Here is a 15,039-nt window from a genome sequence, read left to right on the forward strand (position 1 = left end):
TTTTCTTCACATGGTTTTGCATTCCTGCTTCTCTCTTCTGCGAGCTGTTTGGGATTGTTTTTTAAAAGTAATTTCATAAAATTTAAATTTTTTTTTATTTAAATTAATATACTTTTGATATTTTAAATGATTTTAATGTGTTGATTTCAAAAATAACTTTTAAAAAATAAAAAAATATTATTAATATATTTTTCTAAATAAAAAATATTTTGAAAAGTCACTACAACTACAATCCTTGATACTCCAAACACGCTGTGCTGTAGCTCAATTGAAATTCAATTTATTGTCTTCGTCAGATTATGAGGATGAGTAGTTTGAATATTTGAGGAAACATTACAGGCAATTTTTCTGCCCGATAAGCCAGTCCAGTTTCAATCAGAACTCTACACCCTTCCCTCTAAATTATAGAAAAAAGACATTCAATTTTTTAAAGCTAAACAAATACCTTTTTTCCAAAATGCTTCTGATGGAAGGAAGAAATTAACTGACCAAATAGAGCACGGGACAGGCAATTGTTCTGCATGCACTCCTACCCAAGCATTAATTGGTTTCCTTCAGCACAACATCTATACAACTTTACAGGAACCATTAAACATGCAGTTACCCTGTAAACAGAACTGAAACCACCCTCGCCGACTTCGTCTTCCGCATCGAAGTTCTTGGTACCAGCTTTCATCTTAGTGTGAAAAGTCCTGTTTGCAGATCTAGGCTTCTAAGCTTTGTCAGGCCACAATTTTGGATGTCAAAGAGAATACTCATAAGTTCATAGAAAAAGTTATGTTCTGTTTTCAGCATCTTCAAGAGAATATTAAACAGAGCAATTCTAGTCGACAGGAATTGTTGAAGAGTTAGCAATTCACAGACAATATTTTTAAATCTTCAAAGAAAAGTATAATGAGAATTGAGTAATTAATCTGGGAGTCCAAGTAGAGATGCCGAAGAGCTTGTTATTTTTTCTTCCCCCTTTTTACGAGGACTCCAAAAGAAATACCAATACCTTTATCTGCATAGACTTTGCCACCAAGCCAAGCATTTCTCTGCATGGCACCTAGTACTAGAAGGGCAACGAAAACTGCTCTGGCTACTGTTCCAGTCACTATGGCTACAACATTCATGTTGCCACTCTCACACGTAATTAGGTACAAATCCGAAGCTCAAGCATGATGTGATCTTGAATTTTATAATTAAGATTCTCCAATATTTAAAGATCATCAACAAGAAATTAAAAGCCATAGACTTTGAAGCCAATCAAATTCTCATTAAAAACCCAACTTTAAAAAGACAGAGTCATCCAATTCCATGCGAAGATAGTAACAAAATCTGACAGCGTTGGGTAGCATTTGATGTTTTCAAGAGAGAGGGAAGAGATTGATACTGAGAGAGAGAAAAGGAGGAATAAAAGCATAAGCTTACTTGTAATTCATTATTGATATTAAGGGGTAAAGTCGTCTCCTAAGTCCTATCTCTACAAAGGGCAATGTTACAGATGCCCAACATTTCAAACTTTACAAAGGGAAGAAGCACATCAGTCATTAAGTGGACGTGCTTACCCGTAATTCAATATTAAATTAAGGGGCAATGTCGTCTCCTACCCATCAATCTCTACAAAGGGCAAAGTCATCTCCTACCCTATCCTTGGAAACCTTACAAATGGACGAAGGACATCCTTAGCATTAGGATCCTCCCACTCCACTACTGAGTCCCACCATTCTTCTGGCATTGCATAGATTCCTTCAAGAAAAGGGGGAGGAGATGGCTGGCCATTTTCAAGCAACGGAAGACAAATTGACAACCTCTTCAGCTTCTCACAATTTGCTACATGAATATATTGCAGAAAATCGCAAATCAGTTTTGCACTACAAATGCTTTTGAGTTCTGGTAATCCAACCAAGCGTAGAAATCCTAACTTGGGGAGTTTGAATTCACTGTTGCTGCTTTCTTCACCCATAACCCCTTCTTCATCTGATCTTGTTCCACCTATTAGCTCCTCCATCTTCTCACATCCTTCAACTGTAATTACTTCTAGGTGTACGAGGTTGGGCAGCAAGACAAGAGGGAACAACTTCTTCATACTTGTACATCTAAAACAAAAGAACCTCTTAAGACCAGAAAATATACCACTACAAGATGGCAATAGTACTGGAGCAGAGCAAAACCAAGAAGATGAAACCAAGCTCTCCATGCTATTGCAACTACTATAATATGGATAACCTCCGGTTCAGTTGCATTCTTTATTAGAGACCAAAAATCACATAAACTTGTTGCATCATCATAATTATTAATGATTAGTTGTTGAATGTCCTTCGAGAACATGACATGAAAATCTCCCATCTTTGTCGATACTCGAGTTACCCCAAACAATTGTTTTCGTTCTGCGAACATCATAATCATAATAATGCTTATCCAGTGGTCCTACAAGAATTTTGTATGTGCCTAGTGATTTGGTTTCATCCCGAGATTTGAGACACTCCACGTAGTCTGAGTAACCTTCAAAATGGCATACCAAAGTTTCCAACTTCCTCAAGCATCCCACTTCCTTTCCTTTAACTGTTATCGGAGCATATTGTCCTATTCTATTATCTTCGGTAGTAGAAGGAATCCACTCCTCCAATACAAAGACTTGCAGGTGAGAGAGCTTAGGTAACAACCCACTAGGAAACTCCTTTTCACCACATCCATTCATTCTAAGATACCTCAGGTTGCATAGACATTCCATGCCTTGAGGAATCTTTTCAGGTGTAGTACCATGTAGATCTAACCTCTTCAGTGCCCTCAGCTTTTTCAATGATGGTACATGCCTTAACTCCCTACATTGTTTGATCAATAATGCAGTGAGATTCACCAATTCAGAGACAGAATCAGGTAGTTTCGTGATACCTGTATAAGACAGATCAAGAACCTTGAGCCCACGCAACTGCTCAAAAAATGAATCTGCTATAAATTGCAACTCTGAATTTGCACATAACAATAGAGTTGAAAGACCGGGACACCTTGGTGAATGGCTGGAAGGAAGTACTTGAATTTGGTTATACATCAGTGAAACTCTAGTAAGATTCTTTGTCCACTCCTCTGCATCCGGTAATTCTCTTAATTGTACACCTGCTTTAATCATGCCTTGAGAGTTCTCCTGTAGTATTTGGATGGCCATGTCCCTAATCAAGTCATGCATAGACACATCCACGACGAGCGTGCATTTTCTTAGCACTTTCCAAAAGGCAGACACTTTGAAGTTTATTAAGCATCGAGTGGCCTTTGTCAAGTTCTGCCTCCCTACTTTCCAGCCCTTTTATCACTCCGTCGCCAATCAAATAAGCTATCAAATCCTCTCTAGGGATCTCAAAGTCTTCCGGGAATAATGCACAGTACAAGAAACATTGTTGCAGTGCTGCCTCACTTAGATGGTTATAACTATATCTCAGTATGTGGAATACATCAGGCTCCATATCATCTTTCCTGACTCCTGATTGTCTCAGGTCCTCTAAAGCATTCCTCCACTCTTGTATGTCCTCCACCCCCTTCATGGTGCCAGCCATTGTTATAATTCCTAGAAGCAAACCATCACACTCCTTTGTGATAGATTTTGCAAGCTGTTCCACTTCTGGAGAAAGTGCCATTTGATGTCCAAGTCTCTCAATAAACATAGTCCAAGCTTCTTCCTCCGATATAGGACTTACTTTGATTTTGTGTTGGGTATCCATCTGTTGACAAACCTTTTCTAATCGTGTTGTAAGAATCAGCTTGCATCCCTTAACAGCTTGGAGAGGAACTCCTACCTTGTGTAGCTCAAAAGCCTTCCACAGATCATCTAAAATCAAAACCCATTTCTGTTTCTTCATTAATTCTTTTGACAAATCGGAAGCTCTTTACAGCTCCTCACCTTCATTAGAAAGATCTAAACCAATCCGTCTGGCGATACTGTTTTGCAATTTACTAATGCTGGTATCTTGTGAAACAGTAATCCAGTAAACATGACAAAAACTGTCTCGTCTTTTTTGAAGCTGATCATATATATGTTTCACCAATGTTGTCTTACCCACTCCGCCCATCCCATAGATGCCAATAGTTGAAACTTCGTCGTGCATCAACCAAGACCAGATAGTCTTCTTATGGTCTTCGAATGCTTGACCCACCAGCTTTGTCGTTGGTACTGCGTCTCCTGGAATCTCATTTGTGTTGCCTGTAAGCCCTGCAGAAGAGCTAGCTCCTGCACCAGGCTGCACTACTCCTCCAGTCCCATTCTCTATATCATCCTCCATTACATTAGTGATCTCTTCCAAAAATGTTCCAAGTGCTTGAACCATTGTAACTGGTGCTTGTATCCTTCCTGCATCCCCTGCCAAATTGTCGACTTCATTATTCTTTTGTTCTTGTGGAGTGGTTGAAATGGCATCATCATTTACATTGCTCGAACTTGCTATGCTTTTATGTCTTTTGTTGCCACCATGCACAGCTTGAAAAGCTGCTTCTTGAACGTCTTCAGGCACTTGTCTACAAATTGTAACACCACGCCCTTGGACTCCTGACAAATGTCATTTGATCCTCGTAACGGAAGTAGCAGGCAGCAGCTGCATATTTATAGTCACAAAATGTACAGTTGAAACGACCATCATTCAGCTTCCCAACAAAATCCCAAAATGGATCATTCTGTCTAGCCATTTTCTCCGCTTTCTTCTTTGGCCCTTCAAACATCACATAAAAAATTGTCAAAAGTAAGGCAAGCACTTAACTATATATTTTCCTATAGAGATGTACTTCAAGTGGATAAAAAATTATAACAAATATTGAATAATTGAAATAATTGTCAGAAAAGCAATCTAAAATAAAAATTTGAAAGAAATTCTGCTTGTTTTGAAAATAAGTAGTTGAAGTTGATAGAAAAATGAACATGTAAGAACAAAGCTATAATATGAGTTTTGAGTTCTAAAATTGATTAAGTGGAAGGAAAGGTTGAAACTAAAATAAGAAGTTAAAAACAGCAAAGAACATAAAAAGAACAAACAATGAACTTGGTATGAACTCCACAAGGCATGGATTATAAAAACTAATTAAGAAAGGTAAATTGATTTATATTTGGAAACTTGTGTTGTACTTAAAAAGGATTCAAAAGAAGTTCAACAAAGGAATCTGAAGCTAACTACGGAGTGATCTGAAAATGTAAGCGCAAGAATATGAGAAAGAGTAGTGTAACTAGTCACCTATCAAGCTGACAAGAGGCACTCAACAGACAAAAGAAACCTTGAGAGCAGCTGTTTTTAAGACAAGTAGTTGAAGTTGATGGCAATATGAACATGTAAGAACAAAGCTATAATATGAGTTTTGAGTTCTAAGATAGATTAAGCTACACATATAATTAAGTTCTACAACCAAATGGGCAAATCTTATTTGAAACAAAATTAGTGGTAGAAAAACAGGAAAAGAAAGTAAAACTTACCTTGCAAGCAAGAAAGATGTTGAACTCCAGATGAGACGATTCGATTCAATCAGAAAAAGGAAGCACAGATCATGAGAAAGGTTTAAGAAATTTGGTGAGGGAAATTAGGAAGTCAATGGTATAGTGAGAGAGATCAAGCAGAAGACAATGTCATTTTTGCAGTAGCTACCATGATAGTAGTATGGTCAGCTCAATAATAATTAATTATTAGTTGTATTGTTTAATAACAAGGAAGCAGCAGCTTTCCTACCAAAGATTATATTATAAGATATAGCAAGTTGCTTTTAACCTTTAATTATATGCAAGTGCTGCATATAATTAAGAATTATAACAAAAGAATCGGAAGCTAATTGTTGAGTGAGTTAACGTGTGGACCCACCGCAATGTTCAAACTTTGTTGAAGCTCATATGAAAATGTAAGCACATGAGAATAGAAACAAAGAAAGCAGGACAGACATCCACGAAATTGGACAGAAACTTGGACTGTTGGAAATTATATTAATAGTGTTTTAATGTAAATAGGAAAGCTGTATCTTGAGATAAGTAGGAAAGATACGTAAGAATATTTTGTATCAATCTGCATTTAATTAGCTGTCATTCCTCATCAGTCTCTGATTTATAAGGGAACCCTAATGTATCTTGTATATATATTGAACTTAATCAATACAAAAAGGCATTCCGCTTGAATAGTTTTTTTTTATATGGTATCAGAGCAGGTTACAACCTTACCCTATTTTTTCTTCTTCTTCAACGCATCTGTTTGTTGCGTCTCTGCCTTGCCTTCTTTTTTTCTCTTTTAAATCATGGCTGCTAATGATATTGATTTTTTGAGTTCTGGCGATTTATCCTCTGCTCCCAGCACCCTTGGTTCTCCATTATTCCTCCACCATTCAGATCACCCTGGTTTGCTTCTTGTTTCAAAACAATTGAATGGTAACAACTATAATTCTTGGCATTGTGCCATGAAAATTTCTCTAAGTGCCAAGAATAAGACAGGCTTTATTACTGGCAAAATCAAAGAACCCCATGAGGCTTCAAATCCTGAAGAACATGCCCTTTGGCAACGCTGCAACGACATGGTGCTTTCATGGATCCTAAATTCTATTGAACCGAGTTAGCCGATTCTGTTCTTTCATGCAACACTCCTCATGCCATCTGGGAAGATCTTCGTGAAAGATTTTCTTTAGGGAATGCTCCCCATATTTTTCAGGTTCAGCGCGACATCTATAGGATTGAGCAAGGTCAGATGTCAGTTGCAGCATATTACACAAAATTAAAAGGTTTATGGGACGAGCTTGTATCCTTTAATTCAGAAACATGTACCTGTGGTGCGCAGAATGATCGAACCAAACTTATACAGTTTCTCATGGGACTCCACAAGTCATATTCAGGTGCAAGAGGTCAAATTTTACTGATGAACCCTTTACCATCGATTCGTCAAGCTTATGCCTCTGTTGTGCAGGAAGAAAAACAACGAGAGTTGGGGGCTGCTGTCACCACACCATCAAATACAGCAGCCATGGCTGTGCGTGGCAATTACAACATGTCTAAGGGTCGGCACAATAATCAAGTTCATGGGAATCAATCAAATAATTCACGTAATAAAGAGCCTTTTCAGTGCACTTACTATGGTGATATGTATCATAGGAAAGCAACTTGTTACAAACTAATTGGCTACCCTCCTGGTCATCCAAAAAGTAAAGAAAAGGCACCACACCAGCGCCAAGGCTATGACAGGCATAACTCACACTCTACATCTGGTAACCCCTCTTGAAATCAAGTGGATTTTAATCCCACTTTTCAGGAACTCCAGGTCTCTTTGCCCAGCTTGACTGAGGATCAATATGTTTAGATACTCAGTGCCTTGACCACCAAGCCTGTCACTCCACAGGCTAATGTTGTTGCTGACTCAACCTTCAAACATACATCAGGTTTATTATCGGTTGCTCACAATCGCTGGATACTTGACAGTGGGGCAACCCATCATATTACTTCTTCTCCCACGTTATTAAAGCATGTCGACAAAAATCAATCTTTGGCACCTGTTTCCTTACCTAGTGGAGACGTGGCTAAAATTACTGTGACTGGCTCAATTCAATTTAACAATTCTTTTCAATTGAATAATGTCCTCTGTGTGCCAAGCTTTAAAGTTGATCTTATGTCTGTTGGCAAGACAACCGATGATTTACATTGCTCAGTGACTTTTTTTCCATCTTGGTGTATTTTGCAGGACTTGGCTCTGAGGATGATGATTGGTGTGGGTAAGCGACGCAATGACCTGTATTACCTTGTGGCGTCGGCTTCAACTCCTCCTTCTACCCGTTTTGCTTGCAATTTGATTATCTCATCCAATCTTTGACATCGCCGATTGGGTCACCTTTCTTCAAATCATTTACAATTTTTAGCTGATAATTCGCTTAAATTTAATTTTGATTCCAGTCATAAATGTGACGTTTGTTCATTGGCAAAACAAACTCGTCAACCTTTTCCTTCTAGTTCAATTTCAACTTCGAAGTGTGTTTCTCTCATTCATTGTGATATTTGGGGTCGTTATAAAAATCCCTTCTATTTCTGGTGCTTTGTATTTCATGACCATTGTCGATGATTTTTCTCATTTTACATGGGTTTTTTTAATGCGTAATAAGAATGAGACACAAACTCTACTTCGTCAGTTTTTTCATTATGTTCACACTCAATTCAATACAAAAGTTCAAAAACTCCGTTCTGATAATGGGGCTGAATTTCTTTCATTAAATTTTTTTTTTCTTAAGGAAGGCGTTCTTTTTCAACACTCTTGTGTATATACACCTCAGCAAAATGGTGTCGTTGAGCGCAAACATAGACACATCCTTGAAACTGCTCGCGCTCTACGTTTTCAATCTCATTTACCCATTACTTTCTGGGGAGAATGTATTCTTACTGCCGTCCATATTATTAATCGCCTTCGTACTCTGTTGCTTCATAAAAAAACACCATTTGAGATTCTTTACAACAAACTTCCTGATTATTCTCGCATGCAAGTTTTTGGATGTGTTGCTTTTGCAACCATAGTCAATCCATCCTCAAAATTTTCTCCCCGTGCCACAAAATGCATTTTTCTTGGTTACCCTATGGGACAAAAAGCTTACAAACTTTACGATATTGCTACTCAGAAAATTTTCACCAATCGGGATGTGGTATTTCTTGAGGACACATTTTATCATCCCCCACAAGTCAATCCTCCCGCACATAATCCACCAGCCTTGTCTATTCCTCTTCCTATGGTGTCTGATTCTTATTCCCACCTTCCTCCCTCATCAGTCATCATCGACCCCTTTGATCCCCCCATATCCTCTTCACCTGCACCAACCGACTCCATACCTTCTCTTCCTAAGCCACCTTCCTCTACTCCATTAACTTCATCAGCTGCACAGTAAACCCCTGTTCAGCCGGATGACCCTGTCTTTCATGAACCTACTCTGGTTATTCCTGATCAGCCACTTCACTGTTCTCAACACCCTCGAGAAGCCAACGTCCGCCTCAAGGATTATGTTTGCTCGCAGGTGATTCTACCTCCACACCAATTGTTCTCGGCCTCGTCTGCACCTACACCAGGTACGAAGTATCCTCTTTGTCATTTTATTTCTTATAATCGGTATTCTCCATCACATCTTTGTTATATTGCCAATGTTAGTCGTGATGAGGAACCTCCTTCATATGAACTTGCTATGACTGATCCTAAGTGGCAGGAAGCTATGAATTCTGAGCTTAAAGCTCTCATTGACAATCAAACATGGAGCCTTGTTCCTTTTCCCCCTAGCAAACGCCCGATCAGTTGTAAATGGGTGTATCGCATCAAACGCAAGGCTGACGGGTCTGTTGAGCGCTATAAAGCTCGCCTGGTCGCTCGGGGTTTCACACAAACTGCTGGAATTGATTATCATGATACTTTTTCCCCCACTGCAAAAATGGTCACTGTTCGCTGCCTCCTTGCTATTGCTGCTAGTCTGAACTGACCTTTACATCAGCTAGACGTTAACAATTCTTTCTTAAATGGTGATTTATTGGAAGAAATATATATGTCTCCTCCTCCTGGTCTTCGGCGACAGGGGGAGAACATTGTGTGTCGCCTCCACAAGTCACTATACGGCCTTAAGCAAGCGTCTCGACAGTGGTTCTCTAAGTTCATAGAAGCTGTTCTTGTTGCTGGTTTTTTTTTAGTCAAAAGCTGACTATTCCTTGTTCATCAAAAGAGACGGCACATCTCTTACTATCCTATTGATCTATGTGGATGATATTTTGATAACCGGGAACAACATTGAATCCATCAAAGGTTTAAAGCAGTTCCTTCATACTCGTTTCTGCATCAAAGACTTTGGTGATATGAAATTCTTCTTACGCATTGAAATAGCCCCTTCCAAGAAAGGCATTTACATTTCCCAGTGCAAATATGCTTTGGAAATTATCAAAGACATTGGATACTTGGGTGCCAAACCAGTTGAGTTTCCTATGGAAGAATGCAGACTTTCAAATATAGGAGAATTGCTCAAAGATCCTTGTATATACCAGCGTCTAGTTGGTCGATTAATTTACTTAACCATCACTAGACCTGATATCACATATTCAGTTCACATTCTCAGCCGATTCATGCATGAACCACGTCAACCTCACATGGCTGCTGCTCTTCGAGTTGTTCGTTATTTAAAATCAGCTCCTGGTCAAGGTTTGCTTCTTCATTCAAATAACTCATTACACTTAAGGGCATTTTGTGACTCTGATTGGGCGGGTTGTCCTGTCACTCGCCGCTCCACCACTGGGTATTGTGTATTCCTTGGAAATTATTTAATTTCATGGAGAACCAAAAGGTAAAAGACAGTTTCCTTATCAAGTGCGGAAGCTGAATATAGAGCAATGACAGGTACATGTTGTGAGCTTACTTGGTTAAGACATTTATTAGCAGATTTACATATGCTAGTTTCAGATCCTGTTACTCTTCATTGTGATAATCAAGATGCCTTACACATTGCAAAAAATCTTGTGTTTCATGAGAGAACTCGGCATATTGAAATGGATTGCCACTTTATTCGAGACAAAATTTTACGAGGTGAAATTGCTACTCGATACATGATTTCTTCACAACAATTAGCAGATGTGTTTACAAAAGCTTTGGGAAAAGAGAAGTTCAAACAGCTCATGTGCAAGTTGGGAGTTATTGATATTCACTCTCCAACTTGAGGGGGAGTGTTGGAAATTATATTAATAGTGTTTTGATGTAAATAGAAAAGTTGTATCTTGAGATAAGTAGGAAAGATACGTAAGAATATTTTGTATCAATCTGCATTCAATTAGCTATCATTCCTCATCAGTCTCTGATTTACAAGGGAACCCTACTGTATCTTGTATATATATTGAACTTATTCATTACAGAAAGGCATTTCGCTTGAATAGTTTTTTCTTATAGACAGAGCAGGATGAACTATTAATTTAAGTTATTGATGTAGAAACTTGGACAGAGCTGGCTGTAGAAATAGCTTATATATAATTCTAAAGCTTGATTTATATGTTGTTCTATGAGATTCCATCAAGAGCTGGTTGTAGAAATAGCTTATATATAATTTTAAAAATAAAGATTGGCTTTTTTGTAGAGTGGCAGGTCCATTGACTAAAATAAATATTTTAAAGGAGAAATTAAAAATAAGTTTATTTTTTATGATTTTTTTTTACAATGTTGATGGGTCACCACTACCTGTAATAAAATAATTCCTAACCGAGAGCCTGTCAGAAGATGATGATAACAAATAAATTTTTTTTTGTTATAATTCTTAATTGATAAAGATAATTTTGAAAAAAATCATAATAAAAACAACCGTGTGGGGAATGACTCTAGCAATCTAAAGTCTTTTAAAAAGAAAAAAAATACAAAGCTAAATTCTTTATCAGCTTAATATTAAAAAAATAGAAGCAACAAAGACAATTTTGAAAAAAATTATATAACAAAACAAAAATCATAAAAAAAGACTTATATAGGGAAACACTATAGTAATCTACAATGTTTTGTAAGGAAAGTTACAATTGTAATTGTTAACCAGCTCAATACTAAAAAAAAATGACAAATATAATTTTGGAAAAAATCATAAAAAAATATAAAAACTATGTGGGGGAACACTATAGCAATCCACAATATTTTAAAGAAAAAACTACAAAGCTAAATTCTTAACCATCTCAATATTAAAAAAAATAAATTTGACAAAGATAATTGTTGCGATGTCGCGGTCGCACAAATTAATTACCCTAGCTTCAAACACAACACACAAGATAGTATAGAGCAAGCAAGGGGTCGATCCCACGAGGAAGATTCAAGTCAGATTTTTATGCTAGATGATATGCAATTTGGGGGGGGGGGGTTGGACGTTATCTAGGCTAAAGCAAAAGAAAACAGAAAACTATCAAACTAAATTTAATAAAATCAGAAAATTATCAAGAGAACAAACCTTGGTCACAAGCACACATCCACCTACAGAAATCAGAACTGATCATGGAAACGAAACATCAATTTATATTCTGAATATTTATCTCTTCTTAACATTGGTTAGTTAACGGATCCGCCGTATAACTAGCCCTAACCATCAAACAACCACAGTGTCCGCACTAGTAATTTAATTCAATGGCAGCCTTAAGAACTAGATAAGTTGATTAATCAAGAAAACATAACTGTCCGCAGTCTATGTTTGATTTGATTGAATGTTCTCCCTAAGATTAATAACGTAGATCCGTCACAATTATTAAACTCAGTTGCTTCACAAGTTCATATACCACAACTCCGGTTTTGATATCAAACTTAACAATAGATTGTCTACAATAATAACTTAGAGTCCGCTCTAGCAATTAAAATAAACAATCATAGGAAAAATAAGCATAGGAGAACAAACATATTCATCATATAAACTGAAAAGAAAAGGTAAAATAAATCTCACAGTTCTTGAAATCCGAAGGTTTCCGTGTCCTTGCAACCAAGAAAAAGTGTTTAGCCTTGCATGTTTGTTGAACAACTAATCAAAAAGAAGAAAGAATGCATAATTTAGGGTTTCTTAGAGGAAGGGGGCGTTTTTCTCTCCTTGGCTGGCTGCTCCCCTTCTCTTCTCTCATTCTTTTTATATCCTAGGAAACCCTAGGTCTCTATTTTACAAAATAGTCCTCCATTAAGTAGACTGTTTACATTTAAGTACTTCAATAACTATTTTCCTAAAAAGGAGAAATAGCCTTGCATGAAATCTTCAAGCTTTGATTTAGAGGAGCTAAATTGCTGAAATAAAAACTTGGATATCGGTTTAAATGCTTCGGAATGTCATTTGGACTCGTTTCTTCACGAAACCTGTTTGCTGGCAGAATTCAGATGTCATCTTTGAAAAATCATATCTCCCTCATATGACATCGTTTTTGGCTGAAATTTTGAGCGTTTATATAACTTTGAGTCATGAATCCAACAAAATTGAGTTTGCATCAATTGGACTTCTGTAGCTCCAGATATTCAAGTTGGAATGGCCAAAGGTCAACACTGGCAGATTGCGAGATTTGACTTTGAAGGCTGCGATTTCTATGCTCTTCCTTATTTTATTTTCTTGCCTTAGATGTCCAGAAAGGTATGGATGTTACCTTTTTAATTCCACTGGAATCACTTCATTTCAACCTCTAGAGCTCACGCTCTGCACAAAACATCGACTGAAGGTCAAATCTGCCAATTATCTCCAATTTACTCCTTTTTGCATCTTTCATCCAAAAGTGCCTTCAAAACATAAAACAAAGAATATCAAGGCATTTTATATATAAAACATAGGCAAAACACTAGTTAAATGTGGGTGAAACTATTGAATAATATGGTTGCATCAAATACCCCCACACTTACCTCTTGCTCGTCCTCGAGAAAGGATAGGTAAAACCAAATTGAAGTTAAATTAAATGAAATCACTATGACTAATCTTCTAATCTCCCATCAATATCCAAGAATATATGCATTATAAACAAGAACACAATTAAGAAGGATAAAGAGTATAAATTTTCATGAATTTATTTACATGCAAACTTCAAAACTTAATTAATCGTCGGGATTTAAATGAAATCTATGCCATGCCAAAGTGATAGGTCCTCTCATTCTTATACACTCCAACACTCACGTGTTTAGGGCTTATGTGTTTAAATCTCTCAAATTCAATCAATGAATATGTTCTACTATAAGCTTGCTCTTCAATCTCATCTCCATTAATAACATATTACAAACAATGCATGAATCAAAAGGTCTTATTTTCTGGTTGTAATGGGGCTAAGGTAAAGGTGAGGTAAAAGAGAGTAAAAGAAAAAGGTTCAAACCAAAGAAAGTAGAGCATTCTGAAAAATGATATTTCAAACAAGATATTCCATCGAAGCACATAAATTTTCCATCTTTAATCACCAATGCTTAACTTCTTTTGATTTCAAGCTTTTTCAATATAAAATCTTAAGAACATAAAGGAACACTTTTTTCTTTTTCTTTTTCTTTTTTCTGTTTTTTTTTTTTTTTTTTTTTTTTTTACCTTTGGCAACTTTGCCCATCTTTTCATCAAACATCACTTCTTCTTTCTTTTCACATAATTTCCAACCATAATTCCATGAAATATCACTAGTATATGCTCTACTAATCCTTGGCCAAGGGAAAAGGAAAACATATATAAAGTTAAGGCTTATACATGGATAAAGCAAAGAAAAGATAAACAAGCTCAAAAGGGGTTTACTAAGGATAATATGCTTTAGGTTGGCTTTTTGGCTCAAATGGTTAAAATTCCTAATGCCTTTATCATCTTCATGTATGTATGTAATATGAATGTAATCTCAACAAGATATGAAGCAAGTTCTAAAGATACATATCATTGAAAGAAGGCACAATCAAAGAATATAATGTTGAAGGCTCAAAAGCTTGCATTGGTATAACACTATAAAGTCAACATGGCATATTCTCAAAGTCAATCCCTAAACCAATTAAACCTTAAAACTTGCATGCACACTCCTTCATTCGATTTATATCTTCATCTATCTCAACTAATTCTCATACATAATACTCATATTCTCAAAAACCAATGGGAGTTCAAAAGATCAAACATAATTTTTTTTTATTTTGAAAAATAACAAAGAAAACCAAAATTAGAAAACCAACATTCTCCCAATACCCCCACACTTAAAACATAACATTGTCCTCAATGTTAAAATAAAAGAAAAGGAATATTGGAGAATGACAAAAATAAAGTAAAATGCGAAAAATAAAAGACAAGGGAAAAAGAAAGCAAATCTGTTTTTTTTTTGTGCTGGGTTGCCTCCCAGTAAGCGCTTTTGTTTTATGTCATTGGCTCGACATGTTGCATGCTTATTCTTCATAGATTGGTTCAGCTAACTCCGCAGAAGCGGTGAGTTCTGTCGTCCAACCTTCATAGAAAGGTTTCAAGCGATGCCCATTGACCTTGAGTACTTTGTTGGTTTCTAAACTTGTAATTTCAACTGCACCATAAGGAAAAACATTAGAAACAACAAAGGGTCCAATCCAACAAGAGCGCAATTTTCCAGGAAAAAGTTTCAAACGCGAATGATAAAGAAGGACTTTCTCT

At 36.7% G+C, this 15,039-nt stretch overlaps 1 pseudogene; it reads right to left on the reverse strand.

The window, feature by feature from the left end:
• Positions 1 to 1,396: 1,396 nt before the first annotated feature.
• Positions 1,397 to 5,564, reverse strand: LOC133702270 (probable disease resistance protein At1g61300; annotated as a pseudogene).
• Between the last annotated feature and the right edge of the window lie 9,475 nt (positions 5,565 to 15,039).

The sequence above is a fragment of the Populus nigra genome, chromosome 1, assembly GCF_951802175.1.
Source record: "Populus nigra chromosome 1, ddPopNigr1.1, whole genome shotgun sequence".
Taxonomy (NCBI): Eukaryota; Viridiplantae; Streptophyta; class Magnoliopsida; order Malpighiales; family Salicaceae; genus Populus; species Populus nigra.